Source organism: Microtus ochrogaster, chromosome 18 (assembly GCF_000317375.1).
Source record: "Microtus ochrogaster isolate Prairie Vole_2 chromosome 18, MicOch1.0, whole genome shotgun sequence".
In the NCBI taxonomy this organism is placed as follows: domain Eukaryota; kingdom Metazoa; phylum Chordata; class Mammalia; order Rodentia; family Cricetidae; genus Microtus; species Microtus ochrogaster.
In genome coordinates, this window is record NC_022020.1 from 48,397,102 (window position 1) to 48,411,878 (window position 14,777).

The 14,777-nt window shown below is 38.2% G+C and overlaps 1 pseudogene; it reads left to right on the forward strand.

Moving 5' to 3' along the window:
- The first annotated feature begins 2,779 nt into the window (after positions 1–2,779).
- LOC101996143 lies at positions 2,780–14,256 on the forward strand (annotated as a pseudogene).
- The last annotated feature ends 521 nt before the right edge of the window (positions 14,257–14,777 follow it).

Below are 14,777 nucleotides of genomic sequence, written 5' to 3' on the forward strand. Positions count from 1 at the left end.
GAATGACCCTTCTAGCCTAATACTACATATATATAAAAGGCCTAAAATTCAGCATTCTTTCTTCAAAACTGGGATTTTCCTTAACTCTCAGTGGCATAATTTTCAAGGCGGTTAGACCAAACCGATTGGATAGCCACGCAGTCTGAGAGCACTTGCTGCCCCATGTGACCTTGCACAAGGGGCTGAAAGATTTAATTTGGGTCAACCTACTACAGTGGCTGTGTCCATGATGTAACAGCTTCATTAGAACAAAGGGGAGGGGGAAAGGCTATGGAATTATAGAAAAGAGAATGAGGAAGTACTGTGCTATCTTTGTACACAACACCAAAGCCAAGCTTCAGGTGTCTTCTTAAGGCCATCACTCCCCTACCAGTGGATGAGATCTGCTTGAGGACTCCTTGTTGATGCTCCAATTGTGTAAGCTGGAAGAGCCAAGCACGGTTATCCAGCAAGAGTTCTTAACGTGGAGCTTCTTTATATGAATGGCAGCAGCTTCATGGAAGAAGGCGAGAGATGGCTTAAGTGACCAGATTTGAAGTTATTTGTTTTGGTCCACATACTGGGCTTTTTCTTTTAGGCTACCAACCAGCTTCTAATTCATGCCATGGAGACTTCTTATTGGTTATGAATGCTCAGCCTGGCTTAAGTTTGTTTCTGGCTAGCTCTTTTTAACTTAACCTGATTCTCTTTGACTACCTTTTGCCTTAGGCTTTTGACTTTTCTTTTTTTCTGTATATATTACTTTCATTGCTTTTCCTGTCTGGATGGCTGGTGACTGCCTGGCTTCTTGCTCCAGGCATGTCCCCTTTTTCTCTTTTTTTCTCTTCTTTCATTCTTCTCTGGAGCCTGGATTCCTCCTCTTATTTATTCTTTCTACCTGTAGTCTTTCTCTGTCTAGCTACTGGCTGTTCAGCTCTTTATTAAACCAATCAGGTGCCTTGGGCAGGCAAGGTGAAACAGATGCAATGCATCTTTACATAATTAAACCACACATCCTTGCATCATTAAACAAATGCAGCATAAACAAATATAACACACCTTAACACAGTTAAAAGTAATATTCTGCATCATGAGCAAATGGAACACATCTTTACATAGTTAAAATAATATTCTACAACAGGTCCATGTCCTAAGACCTTCACATTGGGGTTGATCAATCTTGAAGAAATCCAGTTATTTCCTTTCCTTTTTACACTCTGAATGGGATCCAAAGTGTGACTGCTATAGCTCTCTCTCTCTCTCTCTCTCTCTCTCTCTCTCTCTCTCTCTCTCTCTCTCTCTCTGTGTCTCTCTCTGTCTCTCTCTCTGTCTCTCTCTCTCTCGGCCTGAAAACTCTGCTGAGTGTTGATATCCAAACCAGAGGCCAGCAATCAAAGTCAGCGTGACTGTGATACCAACCGGAACTACCACAGGTCTTCTGTGTGTTTTAGCTCATCTAACACTTTGGCTTGGAAGGCTGGATCAACTGCTGTCTCTGAGAGCACCCAATGAATCAGCCAATCTCATTCAAAGGAGCTGCCCATGCCTCTGCCAAGAAGTATGTTTACCAATGATATTTTATATGAAAAGCCCAAGAAATGCTAAAAGTTAATGAAATCAATACATTTTATCAGGTTGTCAGAAAATAGTAGATGACAAGTATGCTTTTAAAATGAGAGGATTTTAGAAAGATTATTATTACAGTTCATATGATCGATCGAAATTCTGATTATTCTTTATTACAGTTCATCATATGATTGATCGAAATTCTGATTATTCTTTAACTCATGCAATAGTTAGCAGACGATAAAACAGTAGTAAGAACCATGAATTACTGTTTTCCAGAATTTCCATACCTGACTGTACCTCATCTGCACTTTGGAAACACACCAACCACCAGAACACGCGTGCTAGCCATCAGTTCACAACAGTGTTTGTGGGGTGCTGCATCTATCTGCTTTAACAATTACTTAGAAAAATCCTACTATATATTTAGTTTATAAAGCTATTCAGGATATGAAGCCTTATTAAATTCAAATTTTGCTCTCCTTTTTCCTGCTTTGTTCTCTAGCTTGAAAAACAGCGTTCACATCCCTTATCTACATTAGGATCAGTATCTGTACACACTGACTTCTCTCCCCACATTTCCAGGTACAGAGATCAGATTGTCCCCACATCTCCTGCTGAGGGATGATATATAGATACTGATCTATTATCTGTATTGAGAAGCGCTTGGTAGGTGCCTCTCATGACCTATTTTTACAGCCTCTGGGGAACAGTGTACTTCTGTACCTTACCTGCCCCAGGCCTCCATTTGCCCTTATCAAGTTCCTCACTCAAGGATCAAGAAGCAAGAGTGCTTGAAGGCTGGAGCTGAAGAAGAGTGAACAAGAGAGCCAGTCAGTCTCCAGAGGTTTGTCCCTACATCTACCTTTCTGGGTAAGGTAGGTGAGGTGTGGCAACAGGAAGATGGCCACAACGCAAGCTTTGCTGTCAGTATTGCCGTAGAGGAAGACAGCCCTAGAAAACAACACTGCTGTCACTATTCAGAAAAAGCCAGCCCCAGTGCCCAGCATTGCTGTGAGTAGTGCCAGGGTGTACATCACTCGCAGAATTGCTTCGGGAGGAGACAGGCTCCATGCGCAGCCTTGATGTCAGCACTGGTTCATATACTCCTCTCTGAAACAACTGTTCTAAGTGTCTAACAAGAACCCAGTTTCAAATGACCCTGTCTTCTTGTAATACAGCCAGGCTCCTAGTAACAAACATTCTGAATGATTTCTCCTGCAGGTTAGGTCAAATGGAGTTATTTTCACTATGGACCAAAGCTGTGTTCATCAACTTGGCCTTGGCTCTTTATTCTGGTAAGCTTTCAGTCTCAGATAGAATGCTGGTGAGCTGCTGTTCCGAGACGGGAGTAGAATGGTGGTTTTATTGCTTTTTCAATTCTCAGATTGGTGAATGAGAAAAAGCAGGTTATAAATTCCTTCTCAACAGAGAAAGAGATGGAATGTTGGTTTACTGTATACAGTAGAATTTAGTACGTTGCACGTTGCTGAATTTGGGAATTTTGACTAGTTTTTACATTTGATATTTTGGGGAGACCTTTTAATTTGGTTGTTAAATGTGAAGTGCAGGGAAGGAATCCTCTTTTCTAGGTCTGGTATACTTTGGCCTTCTGAATTGTTACTTTTAACTCCCAAACCTGATATCAAAATAGGCATAAGAAAAGAGCTCTTGGCATCTCAGGTGGTACTGCCCTCTCTATCATAAATATTGCATAATGGGGTAGGAGTTACGTATTGACAAATATCCTGATAGCAGAACTCAGAGTTCTAAAGCCACTTTTTTGTACAGCTTCTTCTACTGTCCTAATTAGGTATATCTGGTGTAAATCTTTTCAAAGTTTGCAATTATTGAAGACTTCATTAGAAGTTATTGAAAACAGTCTGGATGGTGATGGAGCACAGCTTTAATCCCAGCTTTTGAGAGACAGAGACAGGCAAATCTCTGACCAACCTGGTCTACAAGAGCTAGGTCCAGCACAGCTAGGACTACTGCAGCACAGAGAAACCCTATCTTGAAAAAAGAAAGTTATTGAAAACATACAAAAATTTTCACAGAGCTTCATTTGCCTGGCTACTAACTGTTTTTATTAAGTATGTAGATATATGTTTGATAATTTTTATTTTGGTTACTAGCATAAAATTCTCATCTCATTGGAGCTCCTTGAGTAGCTCACTGAAGCTCATTTCTTGCCACCATTGTGTCTGCGAGTTGCTCATTTTTAAAACTGTTTTTGTTGTTGCAGAATCTTCTTTCACCAAATACTCAACACAAAGAATGCAAGTAAGTTATTAGTAGTTCATTTGGAATTTGAAATATAATTTTAAATATTTGTCAAGTTTTAGAATCTCGGTAAGGCTGCCTTAAGTATACAAGAATTCAACAAGTTTAAAAAAATCTGTGTTTATGTATGTATTATACCAAAGCCAAGTAACATAATCAAGCTAGCAACATAAAACCACATTGGTATGATCTAGGCATGATTAAAGTGGTAATGTATAGAGGCATAGATCTAGGAATGCCATTGGCAATTATTAGCTGCTTTTTAAAATATTGAGATACAAAAGCATACTCAGAATAAAATTATTTATCCTAACAAAGAGATAAAAAGTAGCATAGCAATTATCAATTTTTAAGGAAATAAATAGTAATGACCCTAATATGTGTGTGTGTGTGTTTGCATGAATCTGTATATCTACTACATCTTATCATGGTAGAAAATGTATGCATATATATTATATATTGTACTGTATCACACTGGTAACAACACCTTGTTGAAAAAGTGGAAATAGAAAACACTGAAAAACAACTCGGAATAAATATAGAACAGAGAATTGGTTCACAAAATACTATCTTCAGGAAGGTGCTTCATGTAGATGGCAATTCCACGATGACAGAGTTTATGACTTGAAGAATATTAGTGAATTTCATTTCTCAAAGATTAATGACATCTGACTCTAGTTTTAGTAAAACTTAGTTGGTCATTTTAAAATTTGTCAGGGTGTAGAATAAAAAAAATCAGTTGATATTACTGCTCTTGAGATCTTGACAAAGGATAATAGCATGGCTGAAGGACTTGTGATAATAGTGTATTTAATATACATATACCTCAAATATGATTTAAATAGGTGTCAGTGATATAGAACAGCCACGCTGTACCTATTGGCTTCTCTTTCATGCTTGTTCTCATCAGAATGAATGGCAAACTGCAGGTTTTCACTATCCTTCTTTACAAATTAATATTTGTGGCCACACATTTGAGAAGTCTTTACTAAGTTTCATGGCTGGTGAGTGGCCAAATTTGTATTGTCCCTGTGCTAGGAATCATTTTAAAATTTGTAGATAGGAAAACATACAAAAGGTTTTTCTTTGTATGCGAACCTTATAGGAAATACAAATTTCAAAGTACAAAAATAGGAGGCAGAGCCATGTCCCTTTGTTTACATGTTATGTGGAGGCTTTTCCTGCATCGTGGCAGAGTGGGAAGCAGCCCCAGAGATAGATCACTGGCTCCCAAAGGCTGACCTGCCTACCTGGGTCTTTCCAGAAACATCCAGTTAGCTGCTCTACAGTTCAAATAATAAGTACATATGGTTCATCTCAATACCTACAGTATATGACATAAGTAAATATAATTTAAAGCAAAAATAAAGAACAACAACTAAGCTTTGGCTTTATACATCTCAATAAATTTATGTTCATTTACCAGATGTCAATTTTTAACTTGTCTGTACTAGTTCATTTTTAGAAATCGAGTAGTCTCTTTTGTCTCAAAATTGATAACATTGCCAAAAACCAGAACGCCTCGGATGGCGCCTACATAAGTATTGAGACTGCTTCATTAGTTACTGGATAGTGGGTGTGTAGGTATTTGATTTTGATATATTTCATGACTATTGTGATTAAGTGTTCACTATTAGATGATTTTTATTGTCTTTCTCTTACAGATAGACTGTAAGCCATATGTAAAATATACCGACACATGTACCAAAGAGTATTATCCAATCTGTGCAACTAATGGAAAAACTTATTGCAATAAATGTATTTTCTGCGTTTCACTGAGGTAAGAATGCAACAGGAAACATTTGTCCTTCCGGGCATGAATAAGGCATTAGACAATGATATAGATTCATATTGTTGGTAATCTAGGCACATAGGGTATGTCAAAGATAACTATATTTTATAAAAGCCAAAAGAATGTACTTCTAACTCCTCTAAAGCGTATTACTCGTGAACTGTCAACATATCTCGGCTAAGTGATCCGCAAATGGGTGAACTGATTAATTTCACTTAATTTGGTGAATTGTGAAGTGCTAGTGGTTGAGTAATGGCGATGACAATGTAATTCAGAAGCTGCAATATTAACCGGTGTATCTCTGTGATACCACAGAATCTACCTTGCAGCATTCTAGTTACAGGCAAGATAGCTGATCAAAAACCAGATTGAATGCTGACCTTTAAGGTTCACCGTGCACAATGAGCCAATTAATGCTAGAAAGAAGCTCATGCGATGGCATCTTGGTCTCTTGAAGTTGTCCCTCAAAAGATTCCTGAGAGCCCAGGGCACTCCCAGCTGAACTTCTGTCCCTTCATTCTGAAAGTGTTTGTTATCTGAAGGCTTACCAGCCTGTCTTTAGTCCTCTTTTCCTTGTGTGTGTTTCTCCTCTTATTGAAATACTTGCCCATTTGCTTTCAAAGTCACACAAGCCTTTGGCAGACCTGGAATTCCCTATAGCTCTTCCTTCATGAATCTGGTGTGACTTTTGACTGAGAGTTGTCAAGTATCTTCACAGGGGGGAAAGGAGATATAAAGGAGCTAAAAACCAAACAGACGCAGCTGCTTTTACAATAAATCATAATCTCTCCAACATGTCCCAAGTTCAAATTCTCACTTATAAATATATAAACTTGTAAATTATCCAGAACGTGTAATTAATTTTTAAAGATTTTTCTCCCTTTTTCCCTTTTGATTCTCCAGGAACAGTGGTACTACTTTCTTCTTTGCTCATTATGGTAAATGCTGACAATATCTGGACCCAAACATTCCAATGGCTATAATTATGATACCTTTCTGCAGTGAATTCTACAATTAGAATTTCTTGATCAAAGCCTTCCATTCATCGATGACCAGCTGAATCACACTATATGACAGAGGATTTAACACTGAGCATTCGAGGTTGCTCTCAACAATAGGAACCTATAACTTCAGGATTTCTATTTTCTATGTTCATTAATAAAATGGCAGTTTGAAATGTTGGTGTCCAAGCAGGGTGTGATACTTACACTTGCAATCCTAACTCTTGGGAAGCTGAGGCAAGACTCAACCTTGGTGAGTCAGAGCTTGAGCTACAGAGAAAGTTGATCACAAACAACAAAACCCTTACCCTAGTGTTATGTTCGATAATGTAAACCTCAATTCAATTTAAGCTCTAAGTATCTAAATGATTTGTTCAATAAAATGCTTTAAAATAAAGTGTTATTAAATGTGTTAGAGTATTTTTTCATTTGCCTGCATAATGGATTAAGACATATTTCAGAACCTGTGATCTAAGAGATATTCACAAATGTCATATTACTTGAGAAATTTTTAAATAAATAATATTTATTTTAAATAAATAAATATTTTAAATTCTCTTCATTCTCAAGTTTCAGAGCATTCAGAGGAGGGTTTTGAGCAGTTGAAAGTCTAAGAGGCCTCCCGGGTTAGCCTCTCATAATCCGTGGAGAATCATGATGGCATCAAACATGACTTCATCTCAGTCAATAGAGAAAAGAGTCAAATAGCATAAAGTCACCAGCAAAGAAGCTTTAATCAGAGAGGGTTAGAGGTTTAGCTTGAGAAAAATGGTGTGATACCAATTTGAAGAGATTCAGGCTACCAACCAAAAGTAACAGAAATAGGCCCTTTATTTGAAAAATAAAAAAAAGAAATAGGTTGTTTATGTTGGCTTGGATCTGATTATTTTCCACTCATCATCTGCATAAAAATTTTTATATGTTAATAAAAAACAGTTTCTCATGTTTTAAAATAGCTCTTCCTTGAATAAGATAAGTATCAGGACTATGTTTGTCCTAGAGACATGCTGGTGCTCCCATGATCTGGTTCGTTTCTTCCCTGAGGTCAGAGTTGAGAATAAAGAGAAGCACATTTCAGAGACTTGGTAGCAGAATTGGTTAGAGAGCTGAATAGTTAGTAACTCTATGTTAGCGACTCCTAGTTGTCACTCTTCTGTAAGTGACAGAAAGTGGTTAAGTGCCTGAAAATTTATCTGTCTCTTGTCCCTGTGAGGGTTTCTGTTTAAACCATAGACTTAGTCTCTGAGTCATGGGGGATATATCTATCCACAAATGTATGCAGGTACCATAAACAAAATGAAAATACAGACGGTAGAATAGGGGTCCAATCAAGAGTGCTTGGTTCTGGTGAGGATTGAAAAGGGCTGCTGTGCTATTGTACAGTAGGAAGACTATAGAAACAACAGCTGGATACTGTGTATTTCAAAAACCTAAACACACGCTGAAGGTTTCACCAAAAAGTCATTATAAATATGGTAACATATGATTACCTGATTTTAAAATTACTCATTATATAGATGTATTGTGCAAACATGACATCATATTCCATTACTTTGTACCATCTAATTATTTGTATTTTTGTTTAAGGGTAAATTACAAATATATAGCAAGTATAAGAGAAATTGTCTAATGGAACAATTGGAATTTAAGGGAGGGGAGGGGGAAAAGGGAGGATAAGAGGTAGAGAGATAGCCTAGGCAACACAGTACCAAGTCCAATGAGGGTGCAAGATGAAAAATCTTAAATTAATTAACAATAGACATATGTGTGCTCATGGGACTCACATTGGTTTCTTTTCTTCACGACTTCTACCAATAAGCCTATTTAAAGGCTGTGCTAGGCATGGTGGTGTAAGCCAATAACCCCAGGAGTCACGAGACAAGGCCTGTGGATCCAGCCCAGCCCGTGCTATGTAGTGAGACCGTTGAGGGTTGTAGAGCTCGGATGTGATGGAGAGGTCATTTTGTCAGAGATGGGATTAGAACTCAAGGATGTTAACTGCCAATGCCTTTGCCAATGTCAGCCTCTGAGAGAGCTGAGTGAAGACCTCCAGGGAATGGCAACTTCAGGTCCCACTGTGCCTCTCACCTAATTGTAGGACTCATCAGATCATCAACTTCTATAACTCAGGACACTGTCCACTGTGGCCTCAATTCCCCCTTGTTGTCCTTTCGTATCCCATCTTCATCCTCTAGCCAGGATTCCTTAGCGCTGGCTGTCTTTAAGACTTTCCTGGGACCTTTCCAAACATACCACAGCCCAGGCTCCTTATACAAACAGCAGATTTGCTATTTTGCCAGTGGAAATGGACATTGATAAAAACATCTCTAGCAGATGTCAATTCCTGGCTGTAAATTCGTGCTACAGGTTTACAAACGTCCCACTGGCACACTGGTATACATCTCAAAAGAAACACCAAACACCTGATAAAAAATCAAAATTCCCGTCGAGGCTGCCAGGTGTAGTTGTATTAGCTTTATTTTAGCATTCAATCTAATTTTTCTGACAAAACCATGAGGTGGAGTTGTCCAGTCACAATTCTTTAAATTAATTTTATTTCCCCCTTTATTCTCTTGCTCTTTCTTACCCAATAGTTTGAAATGTGTCCCTCACCTCACCCCTTTTCAGTATTAATTGCCCTCTCTTCCCCATATCTCTGGATAAGTTAGGTCAAGTTGTTCCTAACTTTCTCCTGAGAGAACTATTAAGAACAAGTGAGGTGTATCTTGTGAGCTATCTTGCAGCCTCCAGGGGGAACACAGTCTTCTGCTTTGTGCTGATCTGTGCTGGCTTTGATCTTGCTTCCGAACAAGGTTCTTAATAAAAAAAGCAGTATGAACCACAGCTGGAGGGAAGTGGCTGAGCCGAGAAGGCAAGCAAAGCATTAAAGCCCAGGGCTGTTGCTGTCTCTCCACTAGCTCTGCTTTTCCAGATAGGGCACACGGAGACGTCTGGGGACTGTCCAGGAGCCTTGACTTCCCACAACAGCTTCTCAAGGTCCTTCTTTCTTAAAGAATCGTTTCTGAAAATCTGAGATTGCGATATGGGTATTTCTTGAAGGGCAGCTAGTCTCCTGCTTTGCTGAGCCAGTGGCTGGGAGAATAGGGACAATGAGGGAATTTCAAGTTCCCAGGAGGACTCTGCACTTCTGTTGTTTCTGTCTTATTGATTTTGAGGATTAGTCAAAGGATCGAGGAACACTAGTGTTAGCCATATCTAGGAATCTGGGAAAGGGGTGTGGTGTAGTTCCCTGGTCTGTAAGAAACTTTGCTTTGGAATGTGTTATAATTAAATGATTGTTCCTCAGACTTGACAAATGTCTTCCTCCTTATTATGGACCAAAATCATTTTCATCCTGGCCTTGGTGTTTCCTCTTTATCATGGTAAGTAAAGTTTCTACTACTCCATCCCAGACATATAATGCTGGGAGCATCCATTGCAATTCTGGAACAGATGAATTTTTAAACTGGGATTAGGAACATAAAACTGGTGAAAAACATTATGTTACAAATTTCTTTAGAACTTACACCGATGAATTGCTTTTACCCATGTCCTGACTTAGAAAACTGGAGCACAGAAACTGAACTAGAATAAGGGGCAGAAGCTGAGCACAGCATTGCGTTCCCACAAAGCCAAAGGCACAAGGTTATTCAGAGACACAAGGAAAGAAAACTGCTTGTGTCTGGGAGGTCAAGGCCAACTTGGACAAGAGAGTTAGAACCTATCTCTATTAAAAGTAAACCTCAAAATCTACCCTTTGGATTTTTAGGTTGTTGTCATAGGTCTTTGGTTAGAGATATTTACCCTCGCCCCATTTTGTAGGACACATCCCAGTGTTGTTCAGCGTAATGTATGAGCTGTATGGTGTCTTCCAGATCTGGGGATCCTTGATATAATCATTTGTTCTTTGTCAGCTGAGTCCTGTAAGTCGAGGTCTTACTTACCTTGACTTACTGTTAGTAAAAGTTTTCTCTCACTAAGAGAAAAATCTATAAATATTAATAAATATATAGAGAGAAAACTCTGATTCTTCCACTAACAAATCACAAATTTCAGAACAAATAAAGGAATTGTGAAAGATTAGATCCAAGATACTAAATCGTAATAATTATTAATCAAATTTACTATCTGTCTTTTATGTAAAGCAAATTAAGTTGCTTTCTTACAAGGCATTTTTTCTCTGATTAGGCTATTTCACATATAAAGAAAAACTATGGTATCTTTAAAAGGAAAGTTTTAGAAATTAATAAAGAATAACAAATATTTTCAGATTTGAAATCATTCTACAAACATATTTTGCTACTACCACATATTCTCACCTTACTTTGAAGGTCATGAATAAGCATTTTGCACAGGTTATTTCTGCTAAGTACTAAGGGAACTTCATGCCATTTTTCCTTCTTCTTATGCTTAACTTTTCTTTTCTGTTGGTTTCAGAAAATACTCTTGCATTTTCAACAAAAGTCCGTCAGAAGGTGAGTTAACACTGTTTAATTTGGACACTGGAGTTGAGGACGCCATGAGAACTTGACCCATTGAAGCAACTAAGCGGGCTCACAGAGACTGAAGTGACAGCTGACCTACCTCGCATGAGTCTGCTCTAGGTCCTCTGCATATATGTGATGGTTGTTAGCTTGGCATGTTGTGGGAATCCTAACAGTGGAAATGGAGGCATCTCTGACTCTTTGGCTTGCTCTTAGGACCCTTTTCTTCCTTCTGAGTTCTCTCGTATAACCTTGATATAATTATTTGTGCTTAATCTTATTGAACTTGTTCATTCTGTGTTCAGTTGATGCCCTTGGAGGGCTGCTCTTTTCGGAAGGGAAATGGAGGAGGAGAGGATCTGGGGAAGGGGGGACTGGGAGAAGTGGAGGGAGGAGAAACTGTGAATTAAAATTTTAAATAAAGTAAATTAATTAATTAAACAGTATTTTTATCTGCTTTATATGTAATTTTTAATGTCAAATACCAACAAACAAAATTTATAATAGAATAGACCTGGGAAAAAATTAAAACCAAACAAAAATGCATAAATCATTACCATTATATGAAGGTCAAGAATGAGTCTTGCCAGAGGCTGGAGAGATGACTCAGAAGTTGAGTACATTCTACTCTTGCAGAGGAATAACATTTTGTGCCCAGCATCTACATAATAGCTCAAAACTGTCTGTAACTCTGGTTCCTTGGGATCAATTGTTTATTCTGACTCTGTGGGCTCTTGCACATGTATGGTGCCTATGTATACACTCAGATACACACACAAACACACACATACACACACAAGCATGCACACAAATAGTAATAGTCTTGCCAACACTGTACAACTGCTTTAGCATTAGAGACAAGATAAAATTTGACACTATTAAAAAATTCCATTAAGGAATCAAATCCTTATTGTATACAAGTATTTAATATATTTTAAAAGTTATTCAATGTAGATTTGTTTATTATAGCAAGAAAAGAAGTTTGAAAGTAATTAAATAATCTAGATAAAGGTGTGTTAATCATAATTTTTCAAATATTAACACACCATAATGTTATACAGACGTGAAGAAGTACTGTAGTTCTAAACAACTGAATAGATAAAAATTACAAAGAAACTGAAGGGTAAATTCAGCAGAAAATACACACTGTTGCCTATTTCTATAAATCACCGATACTCTCCTCATCTATGTCTGTGTAAGAGCTTACACATCTAAACAAAAACTCACTTAAATGTGTATATATGTCTGTCATGGATGGTTCAGGAGGACAAGAGACTAAAAGGTAAATAACCAAGTTTTATTATCTCTCATGACATAAAATAATGAGAGACTGACGCGAATGTGAAGAGAAGTAGAGACAAGATAACTCCATCATAAAATTCATATATCCAGTGCACAGCTTTTGAAAAATCAAATTGATAAAACTATATCAATAGTATAATGCATGTGGGCTAGCAAGATTGCTCAGTAAATAAAGGTGCCTGCCATCAAGACGGATGAGTTCAATCTCCCGGACCCAAATGGTGAAAAGAGAGACCGACTCAAGCAAGTTGTCCTTTGACCTCTACATCAATGTTGTGGCGTGCACATAGATATGCATGCATGAACACATATACACATACACACACCTGCACACACATACACAAAATAAATAAATGTAATTACAATATGTATAACATATTTGGGTTTGGGTACCTCAATGTTTCTTTTTTAAACCGTAATATTTAACTATTATGTTGTGTGGCTTTTCCCCCACAAAGATTGCTATATGATAAACCTGGTATTGTCTCCTTATCTTTGACAGCCTGACTGCAACGTGTATAAAAACTTCCCAAACAGGTGTACCAGGGAAAGGAATCCAATCTGCGCAACAAATGGACGTACTTATAGCAATGAATGTGTTTTCTGCAGTGCCATGATGTAAGAACACGTGATTAAAGACGCTAAGTAATGAAGAAACTCTAAGGGCATGATAGGAAGCTCTGTTTCTGCAAACCCAGATATAACATGCACACAGAAAACTGTGGCTACTAAAGCCAGAGGAACCTACTCTTGCCTTTCCTTTAACTTCTCATTTGCAAAACTGCTTTTTTTTTTTAAAATTTGATCTTTCAGTATAATTCTAATGAGTACTCTGTAAATGTACCCGCTAGTGAAGTTAAATGAATTATTAATGAACTGCTAGCAGCACACTGGTAAACAAGATAACATAATTCCAAATGCGAATGCTGAATAATAGTAACCCTGCTGTGTGAACAGAATACTCAAGTCTAGAACTCGGAAATCCATCACAGTTGAATCCAATACTAAGGAGGGAGGTCTCTGATGAGCCAGTTTGTCTACTGAACTTACTGACCACTTTCTAACATTCTTAAGGGATTGGGAAGTCTGAGAGCATCTCCACTCTCCCTTCTCCTGCCCTATCATTCTGAATCACATTCTTTTATTGTATAAGGAGTGTGTAAAAATTGCTTAATGAATGCTAATTGAGTCATTCATTCTTTTAAACTTTAATTCAGCTGTCTTTCTACCTTGCTCCACAGTTTTTCTCTTTCTCTCAAGTTTTTCCTTCCATCAAGATTTCTGTATATTTAATCCCCCAAATTGAATTCTGCTTCTAGAGGACAACTAAGACAATTCTAGTCCTCTTCTCTCTTGGGTCTGAGATGGTCCCAGGGCAGAGTCGGTTTTTAGGAAAAGTCAAGTATCCCATCATGAGAGATAGGACACATGCCAGGCTAGAGAATTGGTGGTGGTGGGATGTAGCTGCTCATGGTGAAGAGAGAGTCTCTGCATCCGTGCATGTCAGGTCTTCCTCATTAAAAAGCAATTAATGGGGGCTGGAGAAATGGCTCAGTGGTTAAGAGCTTTGCCAGCTCTTCCAAAGGTCCTGAGTTCAATTCCAGGCAACCACATGTATTCACAGCCATCTGTAATGAGATTTAGTACCCTCTTCTGGCCTGCAGGGGTACATGCAGGGAGAACACTGAATACATAATAAATAAATCTTTTAAAAAAAGAGCAATTAATGCAGTACAGTTTACAAGCACTAATTGAAAATGGTGGCTCAAATAAGTGTGTTCTTTCTCACTTCTTTACTTACAGAACCTCTAAAGAAAAATTTAATTATCGGCATCATGGTCCTTGTTGAATTTGTGTGGGTTACGCATACATTGTCCTTTCTCAGAGTGTATTCTGCAATCAAGTAAAATTTTCTCAATGAGTGCTTCAGATTCCTAAACAACAAATGAAGTCTTCTGTGGTTCACAAAGTGGAATATAGAATATTGAAGAATTTCTCCAACCTGTGATTGAAGGACTTTATTTCAGTTATTTAATCATAGTGTTAAAAATTGTTATCATATTCACTGTGATTGTTGTTAGTATTCAGGTAATCTGAACTGACCTGCCCTTGGGGTTCTGACAGGCTATGTTCTCAGCTGTAGCCACTGAGAACGCCTCCTGTGCACATTCACTATGTTCCCTTTTAAAAGGGCCCCGCCCACCTCCCGCCTCTCTGTCTCTCTCTCTCTGTCTCTCTGTCTCTCTGTCTCTCTGTCTCTCTCTCTGTCTCTCTCTCTCTGTCTCTCTCTCTGTCTCTCTCTCTGTCTGTCTCTCTCTCTGTCTCTCTCTCTCTCTCTGTCTCTCTCTCTCTGCCTCTGCCTTCTCTTCT